General features: G+C 44.3%; 1 protein-coding gene across 5 annotated transcripts in view; it reads right to left on the bottom strand.

The window, feature by feature from the left end:
- The window catches only part of CBFA2T3 (CBFA2/RUNX1 partner transcriptional co-repressor 3), a 203630-nt gene that overhangs the window by 103997 nt on the left and 85376 nt on the right, over positions 1 to 14257 (bottom strand). The gene's annotated exons all lie outside the window — the stretch shown is intronic.

Genomic DNA, 14257 nt, shown 5'->3' with positions numbered 1-14257 from the left:
ATTTGAACTCAGGTCCTTTTTGACTTCTGGTCACTGAAGGCACTCTATCCACTGTACCACTTAGCTGCCCATTAGACATTAGACATGTGCCTTAGGGCAAATCACTTCTCTAAACACTGCTTCACTTACCTCATCTGTAAAATTTGGATAATAACATTTACACGACCTACTTCACTAGGTTGTTTTGGGGCAAGTATTATGTACTTTATACTTAGTAAGAAGCTAAGGTGAAGTAGATGCAGTGAAGGATGTGAAATCAGGAAAACCCAAGTTCAAATCTTGTCTCAGATACTTAGTAGCTTTGTGACTCTGGGTAACTCACTTAACCCCTTCTAGCCTCATTCTTTTCATCTGTTCCATGGTTATAATAACAGCATCTATCTCCCTGGGTTGTTATGAGGATCAAATGCTATAACATATCTAAAGCCCTTAAGAATGCTAGCTGTAATTATTATTGCAAGCCTTCGAACATGATAGAAACCAGTAGCAATCACAATTAAGTGGTTTCAAAAACTGAATGAGGGCAGAGTTGTTTAGTTAATTAACACTGACCAACCAGTGTAAACATACGTAGGTGAACAGCATTTGAAAAAGCAGCCTACATTTCATGGAGGAACAGGGAGGAGCATGAGAAAGGTCAATGGAGTCAGAAGAACTGGGTTCATTTCCCAGTTCTATCAGTTAGGAGCCAATTATAGGGGCCATCTTGGTCTAGTGGCAACAGGGCTAGGTTTGGAATGAGGAGATCTGCATTCAAAATCTGCCTCATATTCTTATGAGCAAGATTATGGGCACACGTAACTTTAATTCATCTATAAATGGTGCTAATAATTCTTACACTACCTATCTCACAAGGTTACTATGAGTAAAGCATTTTAAAATGTGTGAGCTGGACAAATGGGATCTATTGATATTAACACAGAACTTATGTGTTCTTTATGATGGCTTACAGATAAGCACACTGCCCGTCAGACAATGATCTCCAAGTATTTAGCAAGATGTTTCATCCCAGTTGTGCAAAAATGTAAACTGAGGGACAAAGTGAATAGGTTTGTTCTTTTTCTACCATTTCCCCAACGCATCCATGAAATTTGAGTTGGCAAACATTTATTAAGTGTCTACTGTATACAAGGCGCTATCCTGGGTCTAGAGATACAAAGGTAAAAGCCTCTGTCCTCATAGAGCAGGTGGGAAACACATCCAATTAATAAGCATTAAAAAAAAAATTTTTTTTGCTTTTTGGTGAAGCAGTCGGGGTTAAGTGACTTGTCCAAGATCACACAGCTGGTTAAGTGTCAAGTGTCTGAGGTCAGATTTGAACTCAGGTCCTCCTGACTCCAAGGCTGGAGCTGTATGCACTGCACCCCCTAGCTGCTGCCTTTTTTTTTTTTTAATTTTGAACACCTGCAGTGAGTTGTCTCACTTTGCAAGTGGCTGAGTACCAGGGGCTGACCCTTTTGTTCCTTTCAGCAAAGGACTGAATTTGGACATGGGAGGTTCCAACTGATCGATAACAAAACTGTACTGAAGTCTGAAACCTTTGGATTCTGGGAAACCAAAGCTGCTAATTCTGTCAAAGAAAACTAAGTCTCCTCTTGATTTCCTAGGGGCCTCGTCATTCTCCCCTAACACAATCTGGAAGGAACCTCTGAGGCCATCGGAGCCAGTCTCTACCTGAACATGACAACCTTCCTGCACGGTCATCCCATCTCTTCTGAAGCTCTACAGGGGTTAGCAACTACCACCCAAGGTAGCTCACTCCAGTTTGGAATAGCAATAACCCATTAGGTGGTTCTTTGTTTCTTTGTTTCTTTTTTTTTCCTTTGGCGAGGCAATTGGGGTTAAGTGACTTGTCACACAGCTGGTAAGTGTTATGTGTCTGAGGCCGGATTTGAACTCAGGTCCTCCTGACCCAGGGCCAGTGCTCTATCCACCGTGCCACCTTTACTTTCTTATATCTAGCCTGAATCAGTGTCTTTGCAATTTTCCCCTCTTTGCACTTAGTTCTGGAGCCAAGCAAAACAAGTATAATGGCCCTTTCCCATACCAACCCTCCAGACAGTTAAATACAGCTATCTGCTCCCCTCTGTCAACCTCCAGCCTTCTCCAGGCTAAACATTCCCAGTTCCCTCCATGAATTCTCATTTGGCATGACCCAGATGCTCTTTGCCATCCTAGGTAGCTTTCTAGCTTAACGTCCTTCCTAAAACGTAGAGCCCCGAATGCAAGAAGAGGACATAATATTCTACATGCGGTCTGGCCAGGGCCAGGGCCAGCAGGACTTTTATCACCTTCCTAGTCCTGGATACAAGGCATCGATCATTCTTCAGGCAGCCAATTAGTCTGCTCATCCAAACCATGAACGCTTAGGGAGTTCACATTTCCCTTGGCTGGGAGTGAAATGATATACTCTGATCCCTGAGAATATGTATAGGGCTGTGGCTGGCGCTTAAATGTGGATTAATGAGGTTGAGCCCAATGCGCTTTTATAAGCTACCTTTGTAGCCTTGGCCAGCCAGCCTCTTCAGCCTCAGTTTTCTCTCTGCTTAGCTGTGTTCCTTACACAGGCTGTCTCTTCCCTGGCTCCCTCATCCCCGGAATGCACTTCTTCCTCACCTTTGCCTCATGACTGGTGATTGCCCTCAGCTGGCCCACCATATCTAGGTGGGACCCGGCCAGATTGCAAGTGAGTACTTCATCATTTTATCAGTTGTTCTTTCAAGAGACCTTGACCTGGACAACTGAACTCTTTCAGGTTGGCACTCCCACCTGGGGCCCTACTATTATGACCCACTATATGCAGATGGGCTTCAGTTAGACCTCACTTGACTAACCTCTCTTACCTCGTCCTACCTTCTCTTACCTTCTCCTCCTGCTCTCCCCCTCCCAAAATGAACCATAATCAGATCAATCTTTCCATTGCTCCTGGAAAGGATGTGTCAACCTGTTTGTCCATGGCCCCACTCACCATCCCAGTAATTTTCTTTTTCTTTTTTAATTAATTTATTTTGATTTGTCAACAATCACTTTTTTGAGTTTTAATTTTTTCTTTCCCTCCCCATGACAGTTCGAAATCTGATATAGGCTATAATTTTCCAAACCAGAATATATCCCACCATAGCCACCACTCTCCTACGTGTGTTGTTGCCTCCATTAAAAAGTACACTCCTTATTTTGTTTCCTCTTTCTGATGGTTCCTCCTGTTGGTTTTAATTTTTACTTACAACTTCACTAATGTGAAAATATGTTTAATAGGAATGTAAATGTAAAGCCGATATCAGATTGTGCGCCATCTTGCGGAGGGTGGGGGGGAGGAAGGGGGAGAAAAATTTTCAACTCAAAAGCATATGGAAGTGATTGTTGATAAATCAAAATAAATTAATAAAATTAAAAAAAATAAAAATAAAAAGTACACTCCCTGAGAGCAGGGACTATTTTGTATGGTAAGTATACAGTAAGGTTTTAATAAACACGTTTTCATTCATTCATTGAAATTTCTGGTTTCCTTCAAGACTTAGCTCAGGGTCCACCTCCTAAACATGGCCTTTCTCTCTTCTCAAATGATTGTGTGTTTGCTTATCTATCTATCTATCTATCTATCTATCTATCTATCTATCTATCTATCTATCTATCTGTCATCTATCCATCCATCCATCCAACCATCCATCTATCCACACACATATAGTTTTTCTCTAGTAGAATGGAAGCTTCCTGAAAGCAGGGACTGCTTCTTTTCTTTCCCTTTATATTCCCAGGGTTTTGCACATAGACAGCCAGGTGGTGCAATGGATAGAGTGTTGGACCTGAAGTCAGGAAGACCTGAATTTAAATCCCACCTGAGACACTTTTTAGCTGTGTGACCCTGTACAAGTCACTTAACCTCTGCTTCATCTCTAAAATGGGGATAATAATAGCACCTACTTCCCAGGGCTGTCGTGAAGATCAAATGAGATAACATTTGTAGAATGCTTTGCAAACCTTAAAACGCTATATAAATGTAATTGTTCTAGAAGGCATTTAATGAATGCTTGTTAAATTGAATCTGCAAAACAGGAGGTTTGACTAGCTGGTTTTATAACCTACCTCATGGCTCTAAATCTTATGAGCGCTACATACACACTGATAAATATGTTACAAAGTAGGGGTGAGGGGAGCAAAGGAGAGGTCCTGACAAAGTACCCTAGAAGACAGCTCCTGGGAGAATTGCGAAGGGCTAGAAAATATATTTCTTTGTTCTTCAGCACCATATTTGAGAGCTGAAAGTGGGAGACGGCTTGGGAATGTGTAATTCCCTCAAGAAATTCTCTGTTACTCAAATAGGAGCTTCGGGAAGCCTGCTTTGGGCCTCTCCCTGACATGGAGGGCCACAGGCACATTTGAAGGCCTAATTATGTTTTTTACCACATCAGTATATCTATCAACCCCCTGCCACAGGCACAGAGCTTTTGATGCCAGAGGACTAGGAGTCAGCATGGACAGGCTGTGTCTCAGTCGAATTTTGAGGGATCCCTGAGGGGAATGGCTTGTTTGGAGAACTTTGGATGGCCTGTTCAAGAGCAGAAGTGAATCTGTAGAGGGCTGTCCTCCTCTGCCTCCTCCATACGACTGGCCCTTAACTGTGAGTGGGTGGGTTACCCAACACTCCCCTTACCTCTTCAAGGATTAGAGAGGCCCATGGAAAATGGACACACCAAACAGCCTACTTAACTGGGGAGGCGGATGGGTAGAGTATTAATACTGTTTTCTCTGTGTGACAAGTTAGTTCCATAATGACCAGTAACGATAGAATAAACTGGTTCTAGTGGTCCCAGAGGGGAGAAATAAGGGCTGTGAGTGGAAGTTGCTAAAGAAGCCAATTTAGGTTTTTAACTGTAAGAGCGACCCCAAAGTGGAGCCGACCACCTTAGCTTCTTCTCTAATGGAGAGATTTCAAGCGAAAACTGGATTGTCACTTTTCAGGGATGATACATTTTATAGATGCTAGCCACTATTTGTGGGCAGCTAGGTGGCGCCCTAGTGCCAGGCCTGGAGCCAGGAAGCCTCATCTTCCCCAGTTCAAATCAGCCTCAGACACTTACTACCTGTGTGACCCTGGGCAAGTCATTTAACCCTGTTGCCCTCAGTTTCCTCATCTGTCAAATGAGCTGGAGAAGGAATGACAAACCACTCCAGTATCTTTGCCAAGAAAAATCCAAATGGGGTCACAGAGAGTCAGACACAACTGTATGATAACAACAACAAAGAAAGTATTGGTTGTTAGTGGCATCCAGATGGCTCTGTCTGCTCTTAACGAAGGACTCTACAGGTCTGAGGTTTCCCAGATGCCTGGTCTCTTTTTTCAATAGACATCCCCTACTCTACAACATTTTGTGGAAATCACCCCTGCTTGCCCATGGGTCTTGACCAAACATGTATCGAGACTTTTGTTCCTTCCACACTGCAGTTGGAGAGGAAGAGGGCTCAGGCGGTGAGGCAGAGTGGGAGTTTGTGCTCAACATATGTTACCCCTTAACTCTTTGGCAGGGGATCAGGCCTGGTTTATGAAGATGCAGATGTAGAAGAATGGGGTGGTGGCGCTTTCTAAATCTTCCCCATTTAGCTTCTCCATAGAGTTGGAAGGGACCTTAGAGCCCACCTTATCCAAATTCTTCATTTAACAGAAGAGAAGATGAATACCCCAAGCTGTGGAGAGCTTTGCCCAAGGCCATTCCAAGAGGCAAGTAGCTGTTCTGGGTTTCAAACCCACATCCTTTGACTCCAAATTCACTGCTCTGGGCCCTGCTAAGAATGACTCATTTATCTGGCACCCTACAAAGTACCTTCTTCAAAATAACTCTGAGGTAAATAGCATGAAAGGCATCATAATCACCCCCATTTTACAGATGAGGAAACTGAGGCTCTAAGAGCCTAAGTGGATTGCTCAGAGTTATACATTGTCAGGACTCCAGCACTTAGCACAGTGCCTGGCACATAGTACCTGCTTAACAAATGCTTACTGACTTGACTCAAACCCAGTTCTCCTGATTCCAAAGTGCTTTTCCCACTATATACTCCAGCTGTCTCCTGGATGCATAATTACCAAGCAATCCATCAGCTCCAATTAAATCACAGTCATTGTTCCCATTGACTCTAACTTCTTCTTCAGAGGATTCCCAAATCTCTATTGGTAGCCCTAATCACTCTCCTGAATTCCAGTGGCCAACTGCCTGCCTGCTGGATGTCTCCAACTCAACTTGTCCAAAATGGAACTTCTATTTCCCCCAAACCTATCCTTCTTCCAAAGTTCCCCATTTCTGTTGATGGTACCACCACCTGTCCAATCTCAGAGTCATCTTTGTAGCTTCTCTCCCTCAATCCCCATATCTAATCCGCTGCCCAGTCATATTTAACCTACTTCCACAACATCTATTGCATCTATGTCCTTTTTGCCACTTACACAGCTTTTTCCTACTTTGAGCCCTCATTATCCTTCACCTGGATTACTACAATCGCCTCCTAATTGATCACCCTATTTCCCATATTTCCCTTCTCCAACCCATCCTCCACACAGCTTATGGGCTGTTGGAGTAGGTGATATTGTCAGTTCTATCAATTAAAACCAACTACTCAAAAATGTCAATGATACCTTATTGCTTCTGAGACTAAAAAAAATACACTCATCAGCCTCGCATTTAAAGCCTTCTACAGTCTGGCCAGAATCACACAGCTAATAAGTATCTAGGGAAGGATTTGAACTCAAGTCTTCCTGGGAATGGCGCTCATACACTGCGCCACCTCGCTATAGAACCTAGTGTTTGTTGACTGACTAACCAATGGACCAGAGCCTGGGTCTGCTTATTTTGGAGGCAGGAGGCCTAGCGTTGAGTCCTAATTTCTATACTTACTAGCCACATGACCTTGGATCAATATCTCAATGGCCCTCAGTTTCCTCATCTGTAAGATAGAAATAACACGCTCACTACTTACCTGATCTGATTACTCTGAGGAAAATGCTTTGTGAGTCTTACTATACTATGGAAATGGGAGTTAAAGATTCTGCACAAAAGAGAGAATACTGAGGGTCACTCTAGGTGACTTCTAAAGGGGTAAGGGCTGAGGTAAAGCTAGAAGTAAATTCTTTTTTTTTCCTGCTTTTCGGTGAGGCGATCAGGGTTAAGTGACTTGCCCAAGGTCACACAGCTAGAAAGTGTCAAATATTTGAGGCTGGACTTGAACTCAGGTCCTCCTGACTCCAAGGCCAGAGCTCTATTCACTGTGCCACCTAGCTGCCCCCCAGAAGTAAATTCTTAATGCTGGAGAAAGAATGGCAAACCACTCCAGTATCTTTGCCAAGAAAACCCCAAACAGAGTCACAAAGAGTGGGATATGACTGAAATGACCAAATGACAATGAACTTTCTAATACCTACTAGGCAGTAATTGTGACCTGGGGCCTCAGGGTCGACAGCAGATCATTTGCCACCGGGGTTCACCTAATTCCCCGGTGCTTCAGTTTCTCCACCTGTGAAATGGGAATATCCTGGCATGTGGTCAGAACAAAAGAAAAAAAAGAGTGTGATCTTCAAAAGCCAAGGGCTGTGTGCATCCTACACAAGGTGTTTTTAAATGAGTCATGTAGCCCTTACTCATTGCAGGGGAGTCTGGGCTTTGCCCTAAGGGTGGCTTCTGATTGCTCCCACCCTCAGTCATGGCAGCATCTGGGAATGTTTACCATTCCCTCCTCTTTCCAGTTATGTCAAAGAGAAGCTACTTTTGCCCTGCCTTAATCTGGCCAAAGACACAGAACTCACCGTGAACAGTGACTACGAAGGCCTCCCTGGACGAGAGCTTTCTTCTCTGCTGCCCCAGTACCCACCTTTGGAGCCGTGCCTTTCTGGGGATGGCTGACTGGGCAGAACCATCTGAACCAGCCTATTGGGGTCTACAAGATGTGCTTAAAATACAATGGGGAACTAGTCAAAACCTTCTGAGCCCAGGCTGTAGGGCTGGGGGCAGGGATCAAAGCATCATTTTCCTCCTTATGGCAGAAATGTCATCTTTGCTCTCTCTCTCTCAGTGACATCTGCCTCACTGTGAAATCCCACCAATTCTAAAAAGCAGAAGTCTTCACTTCTGTGTTAATGTTACAGGAAACACAGGGAGAGTCCCCAAAGCCTTTCCTTGCAAGCCAGGCTGGTGTGTCCAGGAGCCGAGGTTCAGTCATCCCCCAGTCCTTTGGGACAAGTCATTCCCAGAGCGGCGAATTCAGAAGTGGAAGCCATGAACAAATTATTTATTATTTTAAGCAAAATAAGTTTCCATTTCAAATGGCAGGGCTGTGGGAACCGAGCCTTCTCCATGGTTGTTGTTACCAGGGCTACTTCAATTCTAGGTTTCTGGCTAAAGATAGACAAAGCTATGGCTTTGTCCTATTGGTGAAGGAAGACCCCTCACCCCCAAACCTTAGAGTTAAAGCTTGGGGAAGGGGGAGACTGAAGCTTCACACCCAAGCTATGTTTCCACTAGGGATCCAGAGCCCATTCTCTACAGACGACATGGCTCCTAATCATGCTTTCAGGTTTTCGTAGAATCAGAGATCTAGACCGAGCTGGAAGCGACCTCAGGTGCCTCCCTCCCTCATTTTACAGGTCAGAAAAATGAGGCCCAGGAGGTGAATTGTCCTGCCAGAGATCACTGAGGCAGTTAAGGTCAGAGGTGGGACTTGAACCCAGGTCCTCTCTCTGACTTCAGAGCCAGTGCAGGACAAGTGTTATTATTGACCTTTTACGGAAGAGGAAACAAAGGGTCATCCAGATTAAGTGATTTCACCCTCAATCACAAGGGTAGTATGTGGGCAGAATCAGAACCAGAACTCAGCTCTTCTCATTCCTTATGCATGCTCTTCGCATTGGGGAGACTGGCGTTTTTGTAAGCGTTTATAAAGTACTCTGTTATAATGATGATGGGAGCTAGCCCTTACATAGCACCTACTATGTGCCAAGCACTATGATAAGTGTTTTACAATTACATTACTTGATCTTCACAACACTTTGGGAGGTAGGTACTAATATTATCTCCATTTTACAGATAAGACAACTGAGGCAACCAAAGGTTAAGTGACTTGCCCAGGCTCACACAGCCAATAAAGATCTAAGGCTAGATTTGAACTCAGGTCTTCCTGACTCCCAGCCCAGAGCTCCAGCCACTGTGCCATCCCACTGGCCTGGGCTTTGCACAGTGACTGGCACATGGTAACAGTTCAATAAACGTTAGTTGATATGAGCTGACTGACTGCATAGCTTGGCAATGGAAACGATATGTTGTCACTCTACTCTTTCCTAGCTGAAATTCTACCTACCCTATACAGCCCTTCCCCAACCTGTCCCTGGTGATCTCTCCCAGGGTGACAGCTGTCCTCCTGTGACCTCACGCAGCTCTGTAGTTTGCACCTCTTAAGCACGATTGTGTATTGATATGGTTCTATTGAGAACTGATGAAGGATTTATCTCAATGACCTGGAAAGACTTAGAAACTCCAATCATCATTATAACCAAACAGTGTCCAGAGGCCCAATGATGAAATAAACAAACCACTTCCTAACAGAGAGGGGAAGGACTCTGCCACAGAATGTATTTTTTGGACGTGGCCAAGGTGAGAATTTGTTTCACTTGACTATACATATTAGTTACAAGGGTTTCGATGCTACCACCCACCAGGGAAGGGAGAAAAAGTAAATTTGTGTTCATGGACAAAAATTAATTTCATTTAAAAAAGGGGTCTTTGTCTCACTCTCCTACTAGAGGCTATGACTTATCTCAATTTTTTAGCCTCCAAACACCTAGCACAATGCTAGGCACACAAGATAAATATTTGTTGACTGATTGAAAAGGGTTTATTGAACCAGAAAAAAAATAAAAGTGGAGCTATATCTATTTTGAACCTGGACCTGCATTTGATTAATCACCCTCTCTGAGCAGTCACTCACTATACAAGCAGGATGTGGTGCAATAAATCATATTTAATATTAAAATAGGCTCTTACTATCAAGTATTGGCAGGTGGCTCAGGGGCTCCCCAATTGTGTGGTCCACCCTAGAGAAGGTATCATATGACCACTATGGCCTTCCCCGCCTCAAGCACAGGGTGAGGGCTGCTGAAGCCCAAGATAGTTCTCTGGGAGACTGATACCACCTATCGAACTTACTTAGAGGTCAGGTTCAGACAAACAGTCGAACTTGACTGAAGGGAGGATTCTCCAAGTTCCCTTTTGGACATCCTAGAAGACAAGCAGCAGCATTTCCCCAGGAATTTCTAGCCAAGAAATAAATGGAATGGAAAGCATATTCTTAACCATTCCTCTGGAAGGTAGAGTTATAGCAAAGACCCTTAATAACTAGGCCCGCTCTTACCTTTGGAGTCTTCTTAACCCTTTACTCCCCTCTACTCACTCTCAGATCCAGCAGCACTGGCTTCCTTCCAGACTCAATTCAAATCACACCTGCTACAGGAGACCTTTCTTGGTCTCCTCCACTGCTAGTACCTCCCAGCTAGGTGGTACAGTGGATAGCGCACTGGGCTGGGAACAAGGAAGATTCATCTTCTTGAGTTCAAATCTGGCCTCAGACACTTACTAGCTGTGTGACCCTGGGCAAGTCACTTCACCCCAGTTGCCTCAGTTTCCTCATCTGGAAAATGAAGTGGCAAACCACTCCAGTATTTTTGCCAAGAAAACTCTAAATGGGGTCATAGAGAGTTGGACAACAACAGGGAACAACCTTTCAGGTCTAACTCCTACAATTTCATCAGCTTAACTAGGGCAAATTTGAGAACAGAAATAGGTTCTATGAAGGAAGCCTGACTTTTTTCCAATGATTTCCAAGATTCTCAATACTTAAAAAGTGCAATGTCCCATATGAATGTCCATAAGAAATGCTTTCATAACCTCAACACAACAGAACTGCTTGGCAACCCTGAAACAGGCATGGGGAGAGGGTTGACCGGCTACCCAGAGCATGTCTTAAGGCTTCCTTAAAGTGCTATAGAGGTACCAGTTATTATCAGTACTGTTCTTTTATTCCACGTTAGGGAATTGCTGTAATTTTACCTGACTGTTTGGCTGATTCTGAAATAGATTTATCTTCTTGTTTCATTACAAACTATGCTATAACAGAATTCCCCACCACCAAAATCCACCTTTCCCATTTCCTCTCCAATCCCTATGAGATTATAAAACTCCTTGACGGCAGAGGCCATGTTTTGTTATCTTTGCTTCTTCCCTAGAACTTAACACAGCTTTTTCTACATAGTAGGTGCTTAATAAATGTCAGTTAAAATATACACAGTTGGATTTCCTTCCCTCTACTCTTCTAGTGGCAAAATTGCAGAGATGTATGGATGGAGTTGACTAGAGGCTTGGCAACATATCCTCTTGCTTGAGCTAGGGGAAATAAATTGAACTAGAACTCAGGACACCTGGGTTCTCTGGTTCAGGTTCTGCAGGTGGCTCTGTGTGACCTTGGCCAAGTGACTTCCCCTCTCCAGTCTGAGTTTCCACCTCTGTAAAATGACTAAGGCTGGGCTTTTAGGCTTATGAAACACTTGCCTTATACCAATCCGGGTGGAGGGAAGGAATTGTTATTTCTTCATTGTGCAGACAAGGAAACTGATTCTCACTCTGAATTTGAGTGACTTACCGCTGGTCTTTCTGGCTCACAATTATCAGAGCTGAGATGTGAACCCAAGCCCACATCCATCAGTCTTCCAACAACATGTTACTAGTTTAGTCTATCTGGAGCAGGGATGGGGAACCTGCAGCCTTGTGGCCACATGTAGCCTTCTAGGTCCTCAAGTGTGGCCTTTTGACTAAGTCCAAGTTTTACAGAACAAATCCTTTTATTAAGGGATTTGTTTCGTGAAGTTTAGATTCAGTCAAAGGGCTGCACTTGAGGACCTAGAGGGCCACACGTGGCCTTGAGGCTGCAGGTTCTCCACCCCAATAGAGTATTTGGAAAGTCCCCTCCAGCTCTGATGTTTGATGGTTTTCTAGTCAATGGAGAAGCATTTGTGATGAAGACAGTCTTGTCAGTTTGGAGGGATCAGCCAGAAGCCAAGTAAGTGAAGCCCAATGCTCCCACCTTTGAGTTTTGGGGGCACCAATGACAGAAGCTGGGCCAATGGCATAGCTGAGAAAGTATATCCAACTTTTTCCTTCTCGAGCTTAAGACACTAGCCAATCAACAGTACTAACCAGTCATAACATTCCCTCTGCAATGTGTTAATAGCTAATCCCTCAAAATGGTGTCGTGCCATCTTCCAAATAGTAGAAAGAGCTTTTCTTGATATGATCTCATGCGTTCTTGCAACATGCTGAAGGTGGAGAGGACCAGGGGAGCTTAATTCAACTGACACAATGATCGAGAACCCTACTGCATTATCCAGACCATGAAAAGTGGTCATGCAACCGCTGCTTGAAGCTGTCCAAAGTAGAAGAAGCCGCTGGTTCCTGAGGCAGCCCATTCTATTGTGGAATAGCTGTATCTGTTAGGAAGCTCTTCCTGACACCAAGGCTTACATTGGCTATTTCTAACTCCTACCCACTGGTCTTGATTCTGCCCCTTGGGACCGACCAGAACTAGTCTAACCTTTCTCTTCCGTATGAGCGCCCCTCAACTCCTCAAAGCTAGTTCTAGCATCCTCTGTGAAGGGGACGACAGGAAAGGAACAAGTATTTTGGTGGCACCTACTATGTGCCAGGCACTGCTAAATGTTTTTCCCAACATCTCATTTATTAGCTGAGGCAGCCAAAAGTTAAGTGACTTGCTCAGGGTCACACAGCTATTACGTATCGGAGGCCTAATTTGAACCCAGGTCTTCTTGATTTCAGGTCCAGCATTCTATTCTCTGGCCCACTTTGCCGAGTCTTCTCTTTTGGAGGTTAAAAATCCCCAGGTCCTTCACCTGACCCTCATGTGACTCAAGACTCTTTAGTATCCAAGTTGTATTTTTTTTTTTCTGGAGGCTCTCAAGCTTACATATCTGGGTAAATTTGTTCTTCCCCACATCAATAGAATGTAAGTTCTTTGAGGGTCTTAGTCTTTTGTGTGTGTGTGTGTCTGGCCCACAGTACATAAGCCATGCTTTTTGGTTTGCTGATGGCTTAACAAATGATTGGCTCCCAAATAGAAAACGAACCAGTAGTGATCCCGGGACTAGAAGGGATGACTTCCCCACTCTGTGCTCTGATGGAGCAGATGAGCATCCTGAGAAAGATGCATGAGGCAGCATAAGCCAGGGGCTGCAGCCCTGGCAACCCCAGGAGCCACAGCTGCTGAAGACCTGGACAAGAAAGCTGCCACCCCAGGGTCCTTGCCTTGTCGAATGGTTCAATAGCAGTGACAGAGAGAGTTTTATCAATGGAAATGACACTGAAAAAGATGCGGTACCATCTGCTTGGCGGAAGAACCATGGGGCCTTGCCATTTGCCTTGCTGTGCCAACCTCCTAGATGTGTTATTTCCCTCTACGAGGATATGGGCTCCTTGGGAACAGGGACTGTCTTGCCCTTCTATTTAAATCCTTACTGCTTAGAACGTAGTAATAAGCATTACGTACCGTAAAATGCCTTTTTGTTTGTGGTGCAATGGATAGAACACTGGTCCTGGAGTCAGAAGGACCTGAGTTCAAATGCGACCTCAGACACTTGCCACTTACTAGCTGTGTGCCCCTGGACAAGTCACTTAACCCTGATTGCCTCACCAAAAAAAAAATGCTTCCCCCCCCCCATTTATTCACTCAGTTCATCCTCTAGGGCTTTAGTTTCTGTCTTTGTAAAGTAAGAGTTGGGCTAAAAGAGCTCCAAGATGCCTTATAGCTCTAACCACTCTATGATGCTGCTAAAAAGAATAGTTACAACTCTTATTTCTAGCCCAGAGCCACAAAGTTAGGAGGGACCCCCAGAGTCCTCAATTATGACACACCTGACCAACACTCTCCTCAGCGCCACTCACAAGCAAGTTGTCCCCAAGCCTTTGGAGAGTCCATTACACTAGAAGGTTTCCAAAGCACCTCCTTCATGGTAACCTTGTGAGGTACATGGTGAGAACACCATTCTTCCCATTTTACAGATCACAAACAAGACTTGAATGAAATGCTTTATGGACGGTCCTAAAGCTGGTAAGAGTCAGCGCCAGAATTTGAAATCAGAATTACTGCACGCTGCCTCCTTCTAGGATAGTAAGATCCCTAGACAAGAGCACAGCACGAAATGAAAAGCAGGTAAGCA

This window comes from Phascolarctos cinereus, unplaced genomic scaffold (assembly GCF_003287225.1).
Source record: "Phascolarctos cinereus isolate Bilbo 61053 unplaced genomic scaffold, phaCin_HiC Scaffold_2;HRSCAF=192, whole genome shotgun sequence".
Taxonomy (NCBI): Eukaryota; Metazoa; Chordata; class Mammalia; order Diprotodontia; family Phascolarctidae; genus Phascolarctos; species Phascolarctos cinereus.
Note: the sequence above shows the minus strand (reverse complement) of the source record. Positions and strands in the feature narration are given on the sequence as shown.